Source organism: Bos grunniens, chromosome 2, assembly GCF_055505025.1.
Source record: "Bos grunniens cultivar Pamir isolate PY7600 chromosome 2, Bosgru_T2T1.0, whole genome shotgun sequence".
Classification (NCBI taxonomy): domain Eukaryota; kingdom Metazoa; phylum Chordata; class Mammalia; order Artiodactyla; family Bovidae; genus Bos; species Bos grunniens.
The window spans coordinates 9536880-9559999 of record NC_141166.1 but is presented as its reverse complement, the minus strand read 5'-3'; the positions used below and the strand labels follow the sequence as shown (position 1 = coordinate 9559999).

General features: G+C 53.2%; 1 long non-coding RNA gene across 1 annotated transcript; it reads right to left on the bottom strand.

The window, feature by feature from the left end:
- Nucleotides 1-353: 353 nt before the first annotated feature.
- LOC147377422 (uncharacterized) lies at nt 354-8193 on the bottom strand. Its single transcript, XR_015150469.1, has 4 exons — nt 6599-8193; nt 6219-6390; nt 2150-2242; nt 354-501 (listed from the first exon to the last, which is right to left on the bottom strand). It is a non-coding gene; the product is annotated as an uncharacterized LOC147377422 (long non-coding RNA).
- Nucleotides 8194-23120: the final 14927 nt, after the last annotated feature.

Here is a 23120-nt window from a genome sequence, read left to right as displayed (position 1 = left end):
TGGATCTCCTTGCAGTCCAAGGGACTCTCTAGAGTCTTCTCCAACACCACAGTTGAAAAGCATCAATTCTTTAGCTGTCAGTTTTATGGTCCAACTCTTACATCCATACATGACTACTGGAAAAACCATAGCTTTGACAAGATGGACTTTTGTCGGCAAAGTCATGTCTCTGCTTTATAATATGCTGGCTACATTCCGTGGGGTTGCAGAGTTGGACACAACTGAGTGACTGAGCACACTTAACCAGTAAGCAAGGCAGAAGGTATCTGGACTCGAGTGGCCTGACTCCAGAGCCTGTTCTTAACAGATGATGATGTTATGCAAACAGAGTTTACCTGCATTAAAAGGCTGGGGGCAGGGCATAAAGCTGACCTGCAAATAGGCAAGGATGATGCTTCAACAAATGTTGACGAGCCCAGAAAACTCTGAGATTGACGGAAGGTGCCGGTGAAAGGTCTCAGGACGAGGTTGGTTGGTGCTGTGGAGCTTGGCCCCCCGCTCCTGGAGAATGTCAACAGGCAGCCTTTCAAATACAGCTGAGCTAGAGGAGTCCACAGAGCCCTGGCACTGCCCTCTCCACCAGGAAGCAGAGAGCAGCGTGCACCGTGTGTCGGGGAAGGGCAGCACCTCGTGTCTGTCCCAAGAGGGATTATCACTTTCAGAGACAAGGCCCACAGTCACAGTGGACAAAGTGTGCTCAGCACCCATAACCTTAACAGGCAGGATTTTGTAGAACAAGGAGATGCTGCCAAGGAGAGGGGACCATCATCAAGGAGGGGCTAGGGGTATAGTTGGTACCCCCACCTGCCTCCTCTTGGCAGCCAGATCCCAGAGAAGGGAGCCAAGGAATCCAGAGGACCACAGTTGATTTTTTTTAATGAAATATGTCCTCAGTCCATTAGCAATGATTGAGATCATTTGCCCTTCCTAAGCTGGGTCTGGGAATTCCTGGGATAGCATCATAGCTTTACCTCTTCCTTGGCCACCAAAACTCAGGTCCCTCTAAAGCCAGCAGATGCTCAGCAAAGGAAAAAGACATGCTTACCATGGATGGGTAGGTTTTACAGTGTAAGAGGAGAGAGGGGATAAAATTTGATTGATTGGCTTGTTCAGTTTTCTTAGCCATTCACCCCATTTCCTCTTCTATACCCTACTTCCGTTCAAAGATATCTGAAAGGTTTATAGTGAGACTCTGTGGAAATTGTATCACTGGTCATGTATAGGGTTATTTTGTTGTTATGAAATAATCTTAGAAGAAACCCAGATACAGTTTGAAGTAACACTGCCTTTCATGGTAAGAAAGCTGTTTTCTTTGAATCCTCTTCAAATCTTTCTGGTGATCTAGTTACGGAGAAAGTCATTTTTGGTGCTATCTCATCTTTAAAATCTTGCCAACAGGTTAATCCTCCTTTTTAATAAGAGAAGATAGACTTGGGATCAGCCCGTAGCAGGTGGTAAAATGGAACATTATTTCATTTTCATTAGGCTTAGTTTTACACTGAGTTTGTGTGTATGACACAAATTAGGATAGTTTACAAAGGGTTTCCCTTTTGAATGAGTGTGTTTAATTAAAGTGACTCAGTCACAGGTAAAGTATTAAGTGAATAGTATTTATCACGGGGACAAGAGATGCTGGGTATGGCAAAGATCCAGTGATTATGAATGTTTAGAAAACACCAGAATGCAGAAATACGATCTGGTCATGTCACTTCCTGGCTTAACGTCTGCCCGGATCCTTCCTAAGCGGACCCCTGCCCACCACCCACTCTCGTCTGTGCCTGTCCCCCTCCCGACTCTGATCCAGACACACAAAACTTTTTTACATTCTATCAACTTTCCAGGCTCTCTCTTGCCTTCAGGACTTTAAGCCTCTATTTCCCTCTGCCCAGAACTCTGTCCTCCTCCCTCCTAGATGGAGAATTCCTGCTCAGGACTCAGGTCTTGGTTAGATGCGACCTCATCCAAGAAGCCTTCCGTCATCCTCCCGGCAGGGTTCTTTGCCTTTCCTCGCTGCCCTGCCCCCAGCACCCCCCATGTCTTCATCACCTCACTCAGCCCAGGACGCACAACTGCCTGGTTAGCTGCCAGTGCTGCCTGTTGGAAGGGGAGCCCCTCGAGAACAGAGTCTGTCCAATTCAGCCCCACTTACTCATTCAGCAGTGTGCTGAGTGCCTAGTTAAGGGGCCAGGTGCTATTCTAGGAGACACAGCAGTAACCAGCACAGAAGAGCGCCGTCTTCATTCTGGAGGGGAGAGTTGGACAAAAATAAACAGATAATGCTTTAAAAGCCATATATATTCTATACACAATTTCAGGCTGTCACAAGTCCTTTCGATAAATTACAACTGGGTAAGGGAGCACTGCCCTGGTGGTCCAGTGGCTAAGAATCTGCCTGCCAGCTCAGGAGACAAGGGTCCGATCCCCGGTCCAGGAAGATTCCACATGCCGAGGGGCAACTGGGCCCGCGTGCCACAACTGCCGAGCCCACACCACAGGGCCCGAGAGCCGCAGCTGCTGAAGCCCACGCGCCCTAGAGCCCGCATCACGAGATAGGCCATCCTAGTGAGATGCCTGCACATCTCAACAAAAAGGAAACCCCACCTGCGCGACCAGAGAAAGTCCTTGAGCAGCGACGAAGACCCAGCACAGCCAAAAGTAAATTAATTAGCTAATAGAGCTTTGTTTTTTTTTAAAGATGGGCAGTGATGGGGACAGTGCCTGCTCTTTTAGATTGGGGTCAGACAAGGCCTCTCTGAGGAGGCGACGTTCACACGTAAACTTGAAGGAAGTGAGGGGAAGAGGGCCAGTGGGAACAGCGAGGGGGAAGACTCCGAGGTACAAACAGGCTTGGGCTGTTTACAGAACACAGAAGGGGCCGCAGTGGCTGGAGTGGGGCGAGCTTCCAGGAAGCAGCTGGGCTGCACCCCCACTCGGGGAGGCAGGGAGAAGGCTCCCAGGGAGGAGGCTCCCCCCGGGCTGAGACGGTGCTCTGAGCAAACAGGAGGGAGGGTGCCCTCTCTGCCTGCGTGCCAGCCAACCCCGAGCCCAGCCTGAGAGACCTCCAACATTTGCAGAGGTGTTTCCTGTTAACATTTACCTTGGCTGATGTTTATTAATCGAGTCTATTAATAGACTTTTTTGGACCCTTCCTAAGGAATAACTTCTAGAAAAAGCATTTCTTGCCCATTATCCCCTGCCTTGTATGATGTTTCAGATATGTAAATTGCTTTTCCATCCCTTCTCTCTTGATCCATTAATTTATTCATCCATAACACATATCTGAGTTGTTGAGCGGAGAACACAGACTCAGCTCCCACCCTCGAGAAGCACACAGTTTTGATGAGAGACAAGTCTGGAGGGCCCTGGAGGCCCATTTTCTTCCTACCATAGTTAGCTTGGCAGAGAGGTGGCTGGGCTGGACCAGGCCAGTCTGTGGGCCACAGCCCACCCTGGCTTTGTTGGGTATCCACGTTCCTGTGGGCTGACAACCTCCAAGGTTCTTCCGTGTCCTGGGAGTGCAGCCCTGGGCCTTGGCAAGCACACTGCCTAGTCATCACTAATGCCCAGACAGCCCTTGATAGATTTCTTGTTACTTAGAGAATTTACACATTCCCTCTTACCTCTCTGGCCAGCAGTCTGGAGTGGGTCCTTTCTCTTGGTGATGGTTGCATGTCCAGCTGGCTGGCTGGGTCAGGCCTCTCTACAGGAGCCCTGGCCACACAGAGGACGTGCCAGCTGAGAACCCATGATGAAGAGGATGAGAGTTCAAGGCCCTGCGGATGCTGCTATTTCTCTGCCTCTTGAGTTCCCCCCAGCATCTCCATCTGTGCCCTGTGCTGCTAGTGCTGCATTCATCCCCTCTCGCACGACAATTCAGGGCAAGGAGACAGGATAGAGGAAGCGCCAGACACCCTCATGAGTGTTCGAGAGGAGATGACCAAGTGCCATCGGTATCATTTGGGACTTGGACTAGGGGTGTCGGAGGCTGGGTTCTCTGGAGGTCAGCACACAGGTGCTTAGTGGGGAGTGTTCTGAGAGCAACAGCTGGGAAAGGGAGGGGTAGCAAGGGTGCTGTCTGGAGTTGGTCGGAGATGGCCGCAAGGAGGTCTTTGATTCTCCTCCTGCCACCAGTCCCTGATCAGTCTCTGGATGCGGGCAGCCCTGAAGTGAATGATGACTGGAGGCAAAGGCCACCTGCAGACAGCCTTCCAGACCCGGAACACCAAGTCTTTCACTGAAGGGTGATCTGGACACGTTATGTCCACCACAAGGCCCTTCAGGAAGACTTGCTGGAAGAAGGGGGATTTCACTTGGGGGATGTAGGAGCAGGCAAGGAAAGAAGAGTGTGGTCCAGGCAAAAGGTCAGAATGTAAGAAGACCCAAAGGCAAGGCAGAGACCACACTCTCAGGGAACTACGGGACCCGAGAGGAAAGCAGGTGGATCCCTTTTAAGATGAAGAAACAGCCATGGGGAGGCCAGTGGACTTCTCCAAAATAAGTTTACAGTAAACGAGCTTAGAGCCACAGCTGTGGGTTCTGAGTCCAGAGTCCTTCCAGCCCCTCCCCTGGGACAGCTGTCACCCCCTCCGGCCCCTCCCGTCTCCTCTTTGAGATGCTGTTTCCTTCTCCCCTCTCCCCTTTGAGACCCCGGGCACACAGTCCCCACAAATCTGCCCAGTGAAGCACTAACATTCCTTCTAGACTCAGCACAAATTCTGCCATTTGAAGAGCTCCCACTTGGGTTACATTTCAGGTCAAGTGTTGTTCTGTTGTTTGGAAATTAGAGTCAGTCCGCGGCCACAATCACAGTTCAGTCAAAGACTGAGGTCCGGACTGAAATTAGAGCTGGATCCTGCTTGAACTTCTGACCAGGGTCAAATCAGCTGGGGGCAAGGTTTTGAGCTTAATCCTTTGAAAGAGCTCAGCCTAGAACCAGGGGCAGGTCTCAGCCTGGGACTATGTTCACGGCTTGGAAAGGAGTTGGGGGCAAGACTCAGTCTAGGGACAGGTTTGGGGTCTTAGCCTGGAACCAGAGTCAAGGCTAAGCCTTGGATTGGGGTTCAGGGATGTGAACGTGTGTCTGAGCCTGGACTGAGGACCATCAGGGCTCTGCCTTCCTGCTCCTGAGGTCTGGAGTCAGAGCCAAACCCAGGAGTGGACAGGAGAAGCCTATGAGCACAGACTCAGCCAAACTCCATCCCCGCTGCCATGCTGGGTACCATATCCCACCACACTGTGTCTGGGACACAGGAATCTGGGTCCAAGCCCCTTAGGGATGCTGTGCACTGCTGGAACCCGGTGTTTGTGAGGAAGGGTCTGCACAGATCAGACAAGACCCCCAAGGAAGTCAAAGACAGCTCCCAGGCAGGCCCAGAGATGGGTGCGGGGAGGGGAGCTGGCTTGAACTGTGGTGCCCCAGCAAGACTATCATGAGAGCCCCAGTGCCACTGGTCTTCAGAAAACTGGGCCTCTGTATTGACTGCCCACCCTGAGTCTGCCGGGACTGGCTCTGCCCAAACCCCTGAGAGGACACTGGCCAGGGGTAGAGGAAAGAGCCTCAGCTTGGGTGTTGGGGGCCTGGGCACCCCACCTTGCCTCTGTCTCTGTGTGAAAGAAAGTGAAAGTTTAGTCGCTCAGTTGTGTCTGACTCTTTGTGACCCCCTGGATTGTAGCCACAAGGCTCCTCTGTCCATGGGATTCTCCAGGCAAGAGTACTGGAGTGGGTTGCCATTTCCTTCTCCAGAGGATCTTCCCGACCTAGGGATCGAACCCAGGTCTCCCACATTGTAGGCAGACACTTTACTGTTTGAGCCACCAGGGAAGTCCTATAAAATGGGAATGATATAAGTTAAGAAAGACATTTGACAAGCGAGGAAACTGAGAATCAGAGGGGGAGGGACTGACCCCGGGTCAGTGAGGAGGAGCGTGGGGATCTCAGGCCTGCTAGCACCAAAGCCCTCATCTCTCTTGCCAATCAGGCTTCTTTCATCCATGACACGACCACATACTGGCTATATCCGCCCCATGTGGGCTCCCAGGGAAAGGCCAGAGAAGAGAAGGGGTGGGCAGGAAACAGGACAGACACCCAGGGGATGGGACAGCCACCCAGCTTGGGTCCACTGGGGTTGTGGGGCACAGAAGAGATCCAGAGGCCATGCCCACCCTGTGTTCTGTGTGTCCAGCTCTGGGCCCAGAGTCAATCCAGCTTCCCTGAATACCTGCTGTGTGATCTCAGGAAAGTTGCCTCACTTCTCTAAGCAAGATGCAAGTGGAAGTGAGTCGCTCAGTCGTGTCTGACTCTTTGCGACCCTGTGGACTGTAGCCCACCATGCTCCTCTGTCCATGGAATTCTCCAGGCAAGAATACTGGAGTGGGTTGCCATTTCCTTCCCTAAAAGAGAGATAATAATCATTTCCTCTTGTGATTGTTAGGCAAGAAGTGCTATAAAAGGCAAGCGAGCTATAAATATCGGTGCTGCTGCCACGGTTGCTGCCACCATCCCAGACTCGTCCCTGTAACCTTTCGCTCAGTCTCGCTGCCCCAAACACACAGGCCTTTCCATCTCCCCAACGTGCCACACTCCCTCCTGCTTCACAACCTTGGCTCAGGATGCTCTCTTGATGTGGCCTGTGAAAGTCACTTCCTTGGGGCACCCCAGGTGGGACCAGTGCATTCTCCACACTTCCTCTGCAGCACCTGTCAGCAAATGGGGGCGGGATTATACGTGTGACAGGACATTGGAAGGGACGTCTTCATTTGCCCCAGAATTGACACCCGGGGTGCAGACCTGGGGTGAATAATTGCCGAGCGCCCCGTGTTCTGAAGAGGGACCTCAGTAACCTCTTCAGGACTTGCTCAGGGGATGCGACTGGCCCTCCCACAGTGTCACCCCTCTGTTTCCAGGAGGTTGGACTGGGGAGAAGGATTCCACAGGGATGGGCAGCTGCAGTTTCCTACGGGCGTTGGGGATTTTCCTTTTTACCCAACCAAGCCCATGGGAGACGCACCAAGAAAATCACATGTTATGATGAAAGCAGGGAGGCTCCTGCCGGGAGGCGAGGTTGGGAACTTGCACTGCAGGGGCAGATTTGTTCCAGCCTGGCCCTTCTGGGCAGGGTAGGGTCAAATAGAGAGAAGTGGCATGAGGGGTGGGACGGGGCTTGGGGCAGCCTGCAGGCTTGCCATTGGCTAAGGGTCAGCAGGCATCACAGGAAAGAGTTGAACTGTGCCATCTTTGGTACCCATCCAGGAAGGCACCCCACCACACCCAGGGGCCCCACAACAGGAACCACGGGGCAGGCGGGAACTGGAAAGGGGAGGTTGGAAGAGGTTGTGGAAGAGCGGGGACTGCAGAGGCCGGAGCTCCCTGGGGACCCATGAAGAGTGCACACACACGCGTGCCCAGTGGAGGGCCAGCATTCAGATGCCTGCCACGGCTGAGGGCATCGGCGGCCGTCAGCATCGATCCACAGAGAGGAGCCCAACCGCGGGTGGGTAACTTGGGTGCCTAACTGTTGCCTGCTGAGCCCCGATTCCCTCAGCCCGTACACCAGAGAGGCTATATCCTAAGAACAGAGGGGGAGAACTGGAACACTGACACCTCTGGCACATGGACGGACGTTGAAACCATTATGCTCAGCGAAAAAAGCCAGACACAGAAAGCCACACAGCGTAAGATTCCATTTATACGGCACGTCGGGAGGAGGCAGATCCATGGAGAGAGAACACAGATTGGTAGATGGAGGGCTGGCTGCGGAGCATGGAGTAGGGGGTGTTTCACGGAAAGGAGCTTCCTTTCGGGGTGATGAAATGTTTTCACTTGGATTGTAATACTGGTGGTACAACCCTGTGAATGGACTCAAAACCACTGTGTGTACACTCTAAATGGATGAACGGTATGTTATGTAAGTCACATCTCAATACAGCTGTCATTTTAAAATGGAGAGGCGGAAGGCTGGGGGGAAGGGGTAGATAGTTTGGAGGACATGTACACACTGCTCTATTTAAAATGGATAGCCAACAAGAGCGCGGGGAGCTGTGCTAAGTGTTAGGTGGCGGCCTGGCTGGGAGGGGTGTTTGGGAGAGAATGGATGCATGTGTGTGTATGGCTGCGTCCCCTCCCTGTTCACCCGAAACTATCACCACACTATTAACCGACTATATCCCAATACAAAATAAAAAGTTAAAAAAAAATAAAAGCCATCGAGAAAGTGCAACAAAAAATAAAGTGATTACTGAACATGTTGGGTTAGTATCTAAATAATAATAATAATAAAATGAGGGGCATTTCATTTGGGATCAGAAAGACGTTTTGGAGATGGACAGTGGTGATGGCTGCCCAACAATGTGGAGGCACCTCATGCCACTGAGCTGTATACATAAAAATGGTTAAAACAGTAGATTTTATGTGATGTATATTTTACCACAATTTTTTTAAACTAAAAAAGTTTCATTTTAAAAAGATGGAGAGGGGAAGTATCCCAGAAGAAGACCATGGACCCCTAGATACTCCAAGATACTGGCGTCAGAACACCAGGAAAGAAGCAGCCTCCCCACCTCACCCCCCAATGTGGGGTCACACACACACACACACACACACACACACACACCCGCATACGACACTCCAAGTCCCATAAGCCTGGTGCTGGGGACAAAGGACGGAAAAGCTTTGAATCGCCTCTAGGACTGGGATTTCAAACAGACGGCCTTGTAATGACACAGTGACCACAGCATGCCGGGATCTGCCGCCACACAGCTGTGGCCAGAGGTTGGGAAAAATTGCAACTGCTTCCTGTGAAGCCCCCTGTTCTCCCAGAGCCCCACAAACCACTGCAGAGGCTCAACATCAGCTCCCCAAGGAGCACAAACTCCTAGATGGCAGGGACCTCTGGGTCTGGCTCGTGCCCGGGGCTTGATACCGAGCTGGTCACATCATGGGTCTTTGGTCGATGTCTGATGAAAGAAAGGAGAGCCTCCATCATGAGACACAGAAGAAACCGAGGCCCCAGGGGCCCACGGCCCTACCCAGGGCCACACCATTAAACAGAGGTGGGGGCGGGGACCAGGACCCAAAGCCCCAGCTCCCCTGGCCCAGGCGAGCACCGGGCAGGGCCGGATCCCACCCGGAGCCCCTCCTCCAGCTGTGCACATCTGCTGGCCTCTGTGGGATGAGGCAATCGCCCAGGAACCTGGCCAAGGACGCAAACATCCAGGACAGAACAACCGGAGGCATTTCCAAGGGGTGGGGTCGGCGGCCCAGCGCCAAGCCTGGGTCCCCGCAGGGCTGCCTCCTGCCTGGCTCTGGGGGTTGCATTCCTAAAGCCACACCTCACCCTGTCACCCCAACTCCTCCTGATGGGGAGGCAAGGGTCCTGGAATACTGTTTTGGTCAGCTTCTCCCTGGGGGAAATACCCTGCAGGCCCCTGCCGGTCTTTGGGTCTCAGCCCCCCTTCAGGGTAATCTGGTTCCATCTGGCTCTGCTCCTTCAAACTGCGTGGCTCTTGCTGACAGAGTCTTCTTAGAACACCATGTTCTAAGGCAGCCCTGCCTTCAGGGCCCCTAGTCTGAGGGAAGACACCCCTCCTCTAAAAGCCCCCGGTCGGAGACTGGAGACGTAGCCCTGACACAGGACCCCTGATATGCTGGACGAGATGGCACTCTGCTCGTAGGAGCCTTGTCTAAGGAGGGAGAGCCTTAGGCTGATGGGGGAGGCCTGGGTCACCAGCAGGAGGCTCCCGGGGCCCTGCCTGGGCTTTGGCTGGCTTCTCTCTCTCTCTTTCGGATGCCCCTTCCTCTTCCCAGCTGGGAGACAAGAGGGCTCTGACACCTCTGTTTCTCAGAACCCAGCATCTCTCTGTTCACGTAGCACTGGGCACCACCTTTAGGCTGTTGGTCGCAGTCAGCTCCGCGACAGATGGCCCACGTGCGGAGGCCCGCCAGAAAACACACGCTCCTGACGCGTTTGCTCTCGGCGGCTCGGCTGTGTCTGCCACTGTCCCTGGGCTGCTGCCCTGTCGGCCCATGACCTATTCCCAGCAGGCCAACAGCTGCAGCATCTAGAATTAGGAAGTGCTCAGACTGGACAGGCTCCTCCCCCTTCTCTGAGGCCCGAAGGCCAAGGTTGGCCTAAATTCAGGGCAAGCCCTCCAGAAGCCTGGCTCTGAGCTGTCCAGTCTGGTCCTCACAGTGACCCCAGAGTCTGGGGCTTCCTGATGAAGAAACTCAGAGCTTGTTTCCCCAGTTGTAAAATGAGCTCGATAGAAGTAACAGCTCTCAAAACATAATTGTGAAGCTTAAACTGAGATGATGCTGGAAACCTGTTAGCACGGTACCTGGCCAAGGTGAAAGCGTGTTGTTTCATGATTTTGTTTTTTTCTCCTGCTTGGCATTCAAAACCTTTTCTTGTTTGGGGGACCACCCTCCTAGGCTGATCCTCATAGGAAGGCACTCTGTCCTCCCAGTGCAGAGGCTGACACGCCTTCGGTCAGAAGGAGCAGACACATGACCTGACTCCATCACTCAGGAGCCCACCCTGAATTTGGGGACCGCTAAGGTGCTGCAGAGGACAATCAGGGGATCATTCCTAGGGGCCAGAGGCCATGCCCAGGCCCACGGCGCCCAGTGACAGTGGCTTGGGAAGCACCCCCAGACATAAGACAATTCCTCCAGGGCCCTGCCTGTGTCCTGAGCTGCCAGCCCCCTTCACATCTGTCCTTTCCCTGAGCCTGGTTCTCCAATCGATTCTGTGAGCTGCTTGGTGTCCTTCCAATAAATTCCTGTCCTGCTTAAATTAATGAGAGTCAGTTTTCATTTTCAACCAAGAAACTTGACTGGCTTGGAAACTGGAAACTGGTCTGAAGGGGTGGGTTTCAGACAACAATACCGCTAGGGAAAGGGAGGAAATAATAATCTATTCTAGCTGAGCTGAAGGTGGTAAAAATCCAGTTAGTGTCCAGGGACGAGAACCCAATAGCCTGTGGTATGTGGTGATGAAATAGCTAATGCAGTTAAATTCATTAATTACATTATGGCCGGTGGCCATCTGGAAAAAAGTGCCACTGAAGGCAAAGCTGTGCGGGCCTGAGTCGCCGCTGCCATGGAATAGGATGGGAATGGCACGATTTCAAAGATGGCCTGGCTGCTTCAATGACACTAGACAATTCAAAGAGAAAGAATCACAAACTACAATCTCTAAATTCTTGGCTCAAGGCATAAATTGGAGCCCAGAACCTTTCTATAACTGGACTAAAGAATCGCTTATCTTTTACTGCATCAGGATGAAGTTTGTGGAAAACCAACTGCAGAGCGTGATCCTTTGCTTTACTAAACTCCAGTGGCTGTTGAGTTCACAGCCTTCTCTTCCTCGGCCTGCCGCATTCATGCTGGTGGTTCCTTGAGGCTGACCCTGGGTCTTCTCTTCTTGCTCTGTATCCCTGCAGCACGTGGGATGCCTTTGGCTACAAAGAACAGAAAACTCTGCAGTAGCGGCAGTCCAGGGCAGGCAAACTCCTGGAATGCACAGCTCCCAGCAGCACCCAGGGCTCTCAGAGGTGCCAGTGTTTTTCACTCAGCTCCGCCATCCCCTGGATTAGCTTCATTCAGTGGAGCCGGCTCATGCTGGCTTGCAAGAGGTGATTGCGTGTATCTTGACTCTGTGTTCACTGGCCTCATGTTGGCAGTCTGAAATTGACCATGGAGGGAGTATTTACACCTTGGAAATCAGCCAGCAGCACATATCAGGGTTTTTTTTTTCTTTTCAATTTGGAGAGGTGGTACACCAGCACATCACTGGCTTCATCCTAGCTCTGGTTCCCTAAGGGGTGGCAATGGAGCCACCTGCTTCTGTGTGTACGTGCCCAGGAGGTAAAGGAAGAGGGAAACCAGAGAAGAGGAGCGGGCAAGGGGAGGGGAAGGGGACAGATGGGAGAGGCAGAGGGAGAGGGAAGAGGGGAGAGGAAGAATCTCCCCTGACTGTGGAACCAGGCCGGCTCTCCAGCCTCACTGGGACCTAGCACCAGGGGAATGTCATGACCAGACCGGGCTGAGTCTCTCCAGATCCCCCTCTGGAGCTGCAGTGTGGGGTCAGCAGCCCTGAAGAGCCAGGGCCCTGTGGTGGGCAGACCTCTGAACAAACCAAGTCCTTCAGGGAATGAGGAAAGAAGAAGTGGTGGTAATGAGTGGCAGTGGCGACTTCTCTGATGAGCAGCAGAGCTAGATCCTCACCCAGGCACGTGTAACTGACCACTCCTGGACATCTCCCCTTGGAGGAGAAGAGGAAGACTCTGAAGAGCCAATGCACACAGTACCGATCGTGTGCCAGCTGCCGTTCCAATGCTGTCCATGTATCAGTTCATCTCACTACACAACAGCCCTAGGAGCCGGATCTGTTGTTGCTCTCATTCACAGATGAGGAAACTGAGGCTCTGAGGGGTGGTGTAACTTGCTAGAGCCCACAGAGGTGGTGCTGGGGTGGGGAGCCAGCCACCTGGCTCCAGACCCTTGCTCTGAACCTCCTCTCCTCCCTGCCTTCCCCCAGACCTGCTTGAAGCTCTCCTCTTCCTCATCTTAACTGCAACTCAAGATTCAGGTGTCCCCACAGGATGGCGTCAATACTCTAGAAAGCTTTCCAACCCCAGCCCAGGTCAGACACCCATCTGTAGCTGCCGCAGTGACCACTGTCTCTCCAGGGCACTGGGCCTTGTAACTGGCTTCTTGTCTATTTCCCTTGAGGGCAGGAAATAGGTCCTGCTCATCTCCACGGGTCCAGTGTCCTCAGCCCAGGACCTGGCACGCGGAACGGGTGGTGAGAGCCCAGCGCCAGGCCCTCAGCTCCCTTCTCCCCAGTACCAGATCCCTGGGCCCGGTTGGTCTCAGCACGTGCAGACGTGCTATCCCCCACCTTCCGGGCAAATGTTCTGCTAGCCCTTCCGCCTCTCCACCGCCTGGCTGGATCTACTTCATACGCTCAGCACGGATCTCCTTACTTCCGCTTCTTAGCCTCCTTCCTGTTTTACTCTTTTATTAAGATTCTAATTAAATATTTCTAATTAAATGTAATGAGCTGAATCGACAAACTTATTGCAATAAAGCAGCATTCAAGACATCCTCTCTCCTGATCTTTCCCAGCCAGTGGAATTGAGATAGCACTGGGCCTTTTCTGCCTGGGGGTGACTCAGCAGGGCTGGGACTGAAGGCTACACTCACAGGGCATCACCAGGGGCACCCAAGGCCCAGCTGAGGCCTCCCCTGACCCAGCTACCCTGCAGCCAGATTTTAGGCAGAAGTCAGTCTGTTCTGAGAGCAAAAACACTGGCCCAGGCCACACTGGCTTGCTTCTGGTCTGTGCTTCCAGCCGGCCCTGACAACACATGGCCTCCTCCACACCAGGAGGGGCAGGCAAAGCCTCCAGACCTGTAACTGGGGTTCGTTAACCACTGGGTGCCTGCCTCTTCCCTTCAGCCCGGCTTTCTGGAGAGCAAGAAAGGCCTGGACCTGAGGTCTGACCCTGCCCTTCTGCGTGTCCTTAGTCAAGGTCCATCCTCTCTTTGGGCCCCACCCGAGTTTCCACCACATGGCAGGCCGATATGATGTGTTGAGGGAGGCCAGGCCTCAAATCCTGACCTGCCCTTTTTGGGCTGTGGGTCCTGAGGCAAGTTACATCATCTCTCTGAGCCTCAGTTTCCTCATCTGTAAATGGGACTGTTATAAAATGAGCTGTTATAAAATTACTATAAAACAACATTCAGGCACAGACTAAGTGCTTCATAAATTACAACCGTAAATCATCCTAATCCAACACCCCTTGCCCACAGCAACCCTAGGGGGCTGAGAGAGGACCCTGGTCAAGGGGAGTTGAGGAGGGGAGACAGAGCTTTTAGAATCTTTCCAAACCTGGCCCACCTTCCTTCCCACCAGCCAGCACGGAGGACACAGCGCCCTGGGGACCCCAGGCGGGACTTATATCCTCCACTCACCCGCCCTACCTGGGCAACAGGCCCGTTACAGCAGCCTCTGAGCTTCTGCCCACACCTGACCTCGCTGAACCCGCATATCAGCTCTCGGGGAAGGTAGCGTCTGGTTCATGGTCCCACTTCACAGACAAAGAAACTGGGGCTCAGACCGCAGGGTGTTAACACACTCAAGTCAACCAGGCAGTGATGGAGTCAGGACTTGAAACTGGTTCTCTGGCTCTGACACCAAGGAGCCACTAACTGCCACCTCCCTCTGCAAGTATATATGGCCAGGGATATTCTATGGGTTTTGGTGATTCAGGCCATGAGATCCAGCTCTGGAGGCAGGCAGGCAGGGCAACTGCCCCAGAGTACAGAAGCGGACGGGGAAGGGCTGCAGAGCAAAGTTGAAGATCTGGGTCCTGGTTCCTGGGCTGCTCCAGGGTCACAGGGTCACCTGGCCTCCAGCCACAGTCCCCGCTCCTGAGCAAAGCAGCACAGACTCTGGGGTCGGAAGGACCCTGGTTTAGTCCTGGCACTGTGCTCACCTGTGTGTGATGGGCTGATGACTTCACCTCTCTAAGCCTCAGCCTCTTCACAGCATCAATGGGATGCATGCTTGTATCCCCAGAAAAAAAAAACAGTGGGCATCATGGATCTTATGTCACAGGCCCATTTTACATTCCTGGGGCTGCAGAACAAGAAACAGGTATCCCCGCTTTTGGAAAGTTTGTTTTGGGATTTCCCCAGCAGTCCAGTGGTTGGAACTTCACCCTCCAACGCAGGGGTGTGGGTTCAATCCCTGGCCAGGGATCTAAGATCCCACATGCCTCAGGGCCGATAAAACCAAAACGTGAAACAGAAGCAATATTATAACAAATTTAATAAAGAGTTTGAAAGTGTTCCACATGAAAGAAAAAAAAAAGTCTTAAAAAAAAAAAACCCAGTCCGCTTTATGCCACTTTGTGCTACGGAAGAGCAACATTAGTCTCTGCGTTCACTAACCGAAAGACATCCAGGAGGACTGTCTCTTTCATGAAAAAGGCAAAGAGCGAAACTAGCGCTCAGCGTCTGGTTTGCAGCAGCCGTCATAGAGGCAACGCGCACCGAGCAGAGAGCGGCACCGCCGGGCTCCCTTCCTGAAAATACCTTCTGCATCTCGGCAGCTCAAGCCACCTCAGCTCTGAACCGCGTCTGTAAGCATCTGCACTTTCACAGGATTTCCTTCGCGCATCTGTTAGCGAGGTGTGTCCTGTGGAATTGCTTCTTCGCTTTATACCAGCTCAGCTTATGAAAGGTTTCACAGGAACTTTGGAATAACGGGGAAACCTATACCGCAAAGCGGGTAGCTTAGAATACCAGAGATGGACTATCTCACAGTTCTGGAGGCCAGAAGGCCAAAGTCCAAGTGTCAGCAGGGTCGTGCTCCCCCTCCACCCTCACCCGCAGGAGACCCTGCCTCACCTCCTCCAGCTTCTGATTGCGCCGAGTGTTCCTTGGCTCATGGCAGCATCACTCCAGCCTTCACACTGCCTTCTCCCTGTGTCTCTTCACACAGCCTTCCCTCTGCGTGTGTCTGTCCCTCTGTCCAAATCTCTCCCTTTTTATAAGGGCACCACCCAGATGACTTTGTTTTAACTTGATTACCTCTGTAAAGACTCCCTTTCCAAACACGGTCACTTCTGATGTACTGGGGTTTGTGGACACGTTTTGGGGAGGACACAAGTCAACAGGCTGCAAGCTCTTCTGCACACACTGGATCCTTACAGGCAGGCTGGAAAGGAGTGAGCCCATTGTACAGATGGGGAAAAATGGAGCTGGGGGTTGGGACGTTGAGTACAAAGGCACATAGTGAATGAGACGCAGAGCCAGGATTGGAACTTCAAGTCTCCCAAGTCTGATGTTTTTCCACTGCCTTCTTTAAAATTTAAAAGGGGAAAGGAGAGTCCAGAGCTATCCTTTGGGGTCAGGAGTTTGACCCTGAATGGCCATCTCGCATCAGTAATTACAATTGACCAATCACCTACCAGAAGTCAGGCACTTGGCTTTATATTCACTGTGTCACGCTGCTGCTTTTGAAGTCAGACTGCCTAGTTCAAACCCAGGTTTTCCCACTCCTAGCTGAGTGACTCCAGGCAGCTAACTTTACCTCTCTGGACCTGTTTCTTCTTCAGTAAAATGGGGACAGCATCCACCGTAGAGGATTTAACGGGGTGACTCACGCAAAGCCCCTTAGCACAGGGCCTGGCACGTAGGACGTTCTCATTTAATCTTTGTAACGACACCATGAGGTGGGTCCCCACTTTACAGAGAGGAAAGCAAGCCATCATTCAACCACAGTTACGAACTACGTCTAGTAAATGACAGGAATGGGACGTGTACCCAGCTTCCTCTGACTCCTAACCCTACTTTTTTTTGTTTGTTTGTTTTTCCCACAGTGCTGAAGTCCAAGGCCTCCAGGCTTGGGAATATGACTCTTACTGTGGGCTGGCAGGACTCAAACTTCAGACAGCCTTCCGAACTGGGTGCTGAAAGCCCTGGTCCAACTGGGTCCCTGGAGAAGGAGGAGGTCTCTGGGTTTAAACACTGTGATGTGGGAACCAGGGGGTGGGTGTCTTCCCTACTTCAGTTGTCCGATGCCCCCAAAAGGCAGACCCTCAACCCAAGTCCCCAGGGAGCATATGCCAATCTCCCTGGGCCCCAGGGACCTCTGTTCGGATTTGCTGTGAAAATTAGAGCCGAGTGCTGCAGAAGGTCAAGCCAGCAGGGGGACCAGACAGTGAAGGGACCAAAATCAAAGACCTTCCCCAATGCTGCCCCCTACAGACCAGCGAGGCGCCCACACAGGCACAGAGAAATACACCTGCGGGCTCCCGCCCAGATCACCTGTCCACACACTCACGTTCAGACACCCACACCTGCAGCACAACACAGACCCTGGAGGCGACACGTGCTGGCTGCACATGCCCATCGGGATGTCACATGTGCCTGGCGACCCTCACACCACAGCCTGACGCAGGCAGGGACTTAAAGAGACGCAGAACCACAGACTCCAGGACACCACAGACCACCCTCTGCGGGAAACAGTCGGAAGTGCGTCCCGATGACAAGCTCCCACCTGCCCTGTTTCTGGCCCTGAGCCCGCTGTTTTGAGTCTAACCCTGGATGACTGCTGCAGCCCTGAGGCATCTGAGGCCTCTGTGATCTTGTCTCTCTCTGCACAGAACCTCCTGCTCCATCTCAAGCAAGCCAAAGGTACGTGGCGCTGACCTGCTCTCTGACCTTGTCTCCAGGCTCTCTGCTTCCGGCCACACTGACCTCCTCCTGCTTCTATTCGCTCACATCCCACTCTTCCTAGGGTGGCAGGGAGCCGGGGTGCACTTGCTGTCTCCTCTCTCTTAAGTGCTCCTTCCCTCCACCTTCAGGTCCGTGCTCAAGCGTCCCTGAACCCCCTGCCCCGCCGCCCCTGTATAAAGCAGCCCTGCCCCTCATCTCCACTGCTGGGTTTCCATCCTTACCACACAGATTAATTCTACATCTCCACAGAAGAGGGAGGGTCAGATCCCCCTCCTCCAGTGGAACGCAACTCCATGGGATGGGGTCTTTGTCATGTGTTGCTTGCTGCCGTGTTCCAAGCACCCGGAACCCAATTTGGTGGTAGATGGTGGGTGCTCAATCAGTGGGTGCCGAGTGGATGACTCCTGACACCCAGCCTGGCTCAGAGAGCACCCAGAGGCAGGGCCCGAGCTGATGTGCAGACAGACCTGCGGTCCAGCCTGGGCCGGTCACGCCACCTCTTAGTCTCGGCTCTCGCGAGAATTGAAGACATGTTGTCGGCTCTAGACACAGCACTGACACGACTGCACGGTGGTGAGGTTTCCTCTGGCCCACCACCCCCCTCCCAATTCCCTTCTCCCTGCCTCCCTCAGGAGTGTCAGGGAAGGAAGGGTGGCCAGGTGGTCTCAGCACCATTTCCCTTCCTTCCAACGTGCCCCACTGCATCTCAAGGGCTGGACGCAGGGAACCACTCTCCCCACCTCCCTTGGCCAGCCGGCTTTGTATAGGTTTCTGGCTGCGCAATAAGATCCCACAGGACAAGGGCTGGAGCAGAAGGCAGCCAGGCCACAGTAGGAGTTCAACTCCAGCCTCTCCGGATTCCCTGAAACTTGCGGGCCTTCCTTCACACCCCCAAGCACTCCCAGTGGTTCTGAGGGCTGAATCTCTTTATCAAGAGATTTATTTCCTACATGAAACAGCTAGAATGCACGGTTTTCTTGCCTGCCTCCTGACTGGCTCCTGGAGTTTCTGGAGTTTTCCCTGGGGGCACGCTTTGATGGGGAGGGGCCAGAGCCTGCACTGGGTGCATGCTGGTGGCATGTGACTTGTCTCCTCCACCTTTGCCATCGCGGGTGGGGCTGGACCAGCCTGCACTCCCTCCCCTCCCCCAGAAGCCCTCACAGCGACAATAAAAACAAGTGACGGCCACGGTGGACAGTTCTCAGCACCCTGCCAGTACTAACTTGTTTACTCCGCACAACGTCTCTGCGTGGACGGGGCTGTTACCTCCCTATCTCTGCTGTTTGTTGTTCAGTTCCTGTCGTGCCTGACTCTCTGTAACCCCACGGACTGCAGCACACCAGGCTTCCCTGTCCTTCCAACTCACGTCCACTGTGTTGACAATGTCACCCAACCATCTCATCTTCTGTTGCCCCCTTCCCCTCCTGCCCTCAATCTCTCCCAGCATCAGGATCTTTATTTTTTTACAACGAGTGGGTTCTTCACATCAGGTAGCCAAAGTATCAGAGCTTTAGCATCAGTCCTTCCAGTGAATATTCAGGGTTGCTTTCCTTTAGTATTGACTGGTTTGATCTCCTTGCCGTACAAGGGACTCTCACTGTTTTATATACGAGTAAACTGAGAGCCAGACTATTAAGTCATCTGCTCTTCAGTCATTTACATGGCTAATAAGTGGCAAATCTGAGAGTCAAATCCAGCCTGGCTCCAGGGGCTTGCTCATAATTACAGCCCTCTGCTCTCTCTTCCAGGCATCCGTGCCAGCATCTCGAGCAGCAGATGAGACCTCAGAGCCCTTGAGGAGGGGGGATGAAGAGACGGGTGATGAACCGATGCTCATTACGTGCTTGAGAACTCACCAAGGCCCTTCCTCCAGCCTCTCCTTGTCATCATCATTCCCACTTCCCCACAAGCACGTGGCCCCTTCCAGCACACGTGGGGAAGGGACCTCTCTCCTCCTTATGGGGTGGGGGACAGGTCGTGGGGACCCAGGAAAAGAATAAAGCTCCAATCTCAGCTCTGCTTCTCCACCGCCCCATTGGCCTGGGGAGGTCCTGTCCCTCCCTGGGGACAGGACCCAAGTGAAAGCCAAGAAGGCGGACCGTAGGACTGCTGTGGCTCCCCCAGCTCTCACTTTCTCTGCTTTAAAGACGTTTTGAAAATCAAAAGCTTTGGGTCAGCGCAGAGGAGTGGACCACACGCTTTACCAAACCTGGCTGGACTGGATGTGTGAGGCCACTGGCTCCACGATGGAGACCCAGAAAGTCAAAGCCCAGGGGGAATGGGAAGCCGACCACCGGGCGATTTTGCCTCCAGAACAGATAACCTACAAAGTTGACCTCTGGGCTGCTAACTCCCAGCCTTGCCTGCCAATCCGAGGCTGCCCCTGCTCACGAAGGTTCTCACAGGAAGTCCAGCTGGTTGTGTTCCCTTTTCATCATGACTCTAGTCACTGACAGCCACTCTGTGCTGGGAGCTACGCTGGGTGGATCAAACCCAGGCCCTGGCCTCCCGGAGCTCCCAGGCTAGTGAAGGCTGTCTGAACACTGCTCCCCTCCTTCGAGGCCCAGCTTCTGGAATCCTCTTCCAGAATCCCTGCTGGCTTCCAGCTCTGACATCTCATGTCCCCCTGGTGTGGTACAGACCTAGCCCACGCCCAGGAGCTTTCTAGGGCACCACGACCCACAATCCCTGGACAGATGCCAGCAGCCTGACCCCATGCTGGGGCTCAGCAGATGTGGTCAGCTGGTCAGCAAGGACTTGTGACACAGCTCACATCTGTCCTGGCTGGAAGTGAAGGCCCCAGTCTAAGCCAGCATCCACGTACTGGGCACTTGGCTAAGATTACTCTGTGCTGGGCTCCGAAGCTTCTAAGGAAGAGAGGATATGGTATTGTCCCAATGTTCCAAGAGACTGGTAGGGAGGCGAGGCCACCTCAGGACAGTGGGAACACAGGCTCTGAACCCCAGGCCCGCCTCTTCCCAGCTGTGTGAGGCTGGCAGGTGGCAGTTCTGTGGGTCTCAGTGCAATGATCTTTAAAATGGGCTAATAATGCCTGCGTGAACCGTGAACTGCCAGATGTTGAAGCTGGTTTTAGAAAAGTCAGAGGAACCAGAGATCAAATTGCCAACATCCATTGGATCATCGAAAAAGCAAGAGAGTTCCAGAAAAACATCTATTTCTGCTTTATTGAGTATGCCAAAGCCTTTGACTGTGTGGATCACAATCAACTGTGGAAAATTCTGAAAGAGATGGGAATACCAGACCACCTGACTTGCCTCTTGAGAAACCTGTATGCAGGTTAGGAAGCAACAGTTAGAACTGGACATGGAACAACAGCCTGGCTCCAAATAGGAAAAGGAGTAGGTCAAGGCTGTATATCGTTACCCGGCTTATTTAACTTATATGCAGAGTACATCATGAGAAACGCTGGGCTGGAAGAAGCACAAGCTGGAATCAAGATTGCTGAAAGAAATATCAATAACCTCAGATATTCAGATGACACCACCCTTATGGCAGAAAGTGAAGAGGAACTAAAAAGCCTCTTGATGAAAGTGAAAGTGGAGAGTGAAAAAGTTGGCTTAAAGCTCAACATTCAGAAAACGAAGATCATGGCATCTGGTCCCATCACTGCATGGCAAATAGATGGGGAAACAGTGTCAGACTTTATTTGGGCTCCAAAATCACTGCAGATGGTGACTGCAGCCATGAAATTAAGACACTCCTTGGAAGAAAAGTTATGACCAACCTAGATAGCATACTCAAAAGCAGAGACATTACTTTGTCAACAAAGTTCAGTCTACTCAAGGCTATGGTTTTTCCTGTGGTCATGTATGGATGTGAGAGTTGGACTGTGAAGAAAACTGAGCGCCGAAGAATTGATGCTTTTGAACTGTGGTGTTGGAGAAGACTCTTGAGAGTCCCTTGGACTGCAAGGAGATCCAACCAGTCCATTCTGAAGGAGATCAGCCCTGGGATTTCTTTGGAAGGACTGATGCTAAAGCTGAAACTCCAGTACTTTGGCCACCTCATGCGAAGACTCATTGGAAAAGACTCTGATGCTGGGAGGGATTGGGGGCAGGAGGAGAAGGGGATGACAGAGGATGAGATGGCTGGATGGCATCACTGACTCGATGGACGTGGGTTTGAGTGAACTCCGGGAGTTGGTGATGGACAGGGAGGCCTGGCGTGCTGTGATTCATGGGGTCGCAAAGAGTCGGACACAACTGAGCGACTGAACTGAAGTGAACTGAATAATGCCTACTAGCACAGTCACTGCAGAGCAGCTTAAACTAGCTACTGGGTTCAGATGCTGCCAGGGTTCCAGAGATGTGTTCCCCTCCTTCTCGGCTCCTCTGAGGCTGGTATTCACCACCTGACACCCTGAGTCTGCTCCCAGAGGATGCTGCCCCCACTCTGAGGGACACCAAAACTCACTCTGGACCTCTCCCCACCTCCCTGCTCCACCAAGGCAGGGTGACGCTGACCAGGGGCCAGACAGGGCCCGAATGTGGTGAGACACATTCTTCCGAGTCCTCAACTGGACACGTGCAGGGAAGCAGGCCCAAGGGCACCCCTGCACAGTGGGAAAGAGGTTCCCCCCCGGCCTGGGAAGTCAGCCCCTACTGCCCTAGGTACTGAGCCCAGCTGGGGCCCTACCACTCCGTTCTGTGCGGAGAGAGAGGCTCCCCAGAACAGGGAACAGGCAGCTCGGCTTGGACGAGGTAGGTAGGTAGGTACTCCATGGGGTAGGTAGTACCATGGAAACACACAAGCTTTAGCATCAGTCAGACTAGGTTTCAAATCCGAGGTCCATTCCTTACTGGCTGGGAGTCTCTGGTCAATTGTCCCATCTTCGAAGTGGTACTAGGACCACCCAGCTCCTGGCACGGCTGGGTGGGGGGGGCGGGGGGGGGGCACTAATAACTCTGATGTTAGGTGTAAATGACTGACAGGGCCTGACATGTGAGCCTTGGAGAAAAGCTCACTCCCTGACAACAGCGAGGCTGCCTGGGTGTTCCAAGAACAGGGAGGAGCAGAGGGAGGAAGGCCAGGTGAACAGACCCCAGACGGGAACCGAGGACACAGAAATTTACCCAGATTCCTTCTCTGGATTTGTTAGCAAGTCCTTGGAGAGATTTTAATTGGGATGGTCTCTTCTCTGGGGAGAGGAGACCCCAACATCCACCCAGTGAAGCTGAAGGTCACATCAAATCTGAAAGGCGACTTTGTTCTCCGTGGCTTCATCCGTTATGCATGAAAGAGCAGATGGCGGGTGCTCAGGATTCATGATTTGAGACATCCGGAGACTAAAGGCACTGGCCAAATTTAAACCGAAAGATGAACTTGTTGGGTGTCTTTTCAGATTATGGGAGAGGAAGAAAGGAGAGAATTTCTCCGTCATCTCCCATCCGCTCAGAATTCACAGCCGCTCTGCCTGAGAGCTGACATCAGAGGGCTCCGCCCTGCATTCTAGAGACTTTTATTATCACCGTTTAAAAGGGACAAAGAGATAAACGTCCAAGGAGAACCCCCCCCGCCCCCCCCCCCCGGAGCCTGAAGACGGTGGCCTTTCTGTGCGGCTTGAAGGGAGGCCACGGGGGATACGACCACAGACGTGCCTGCTGGGGGGACCAGGGTACGACAGAGGGGAGGGTCACACAGACCTGAGGCTGTGTGTCTCTGCGAGTTCTGGCGGCATGGCCCACAGCCTCAGTGCCTGTAGCAGGAAAGGGAGCGAGAACCACCTGGGCTCAAGAGAAGCAGTGTGATAAGGTAGAGCTGAGAGCCTGGCACAGCCACGGGCACTGAGAAAGAGAGCTCAGTTAATGGTGGCCACCGTTATCACTTCTACTTTGACTTCCTTAAATATATTT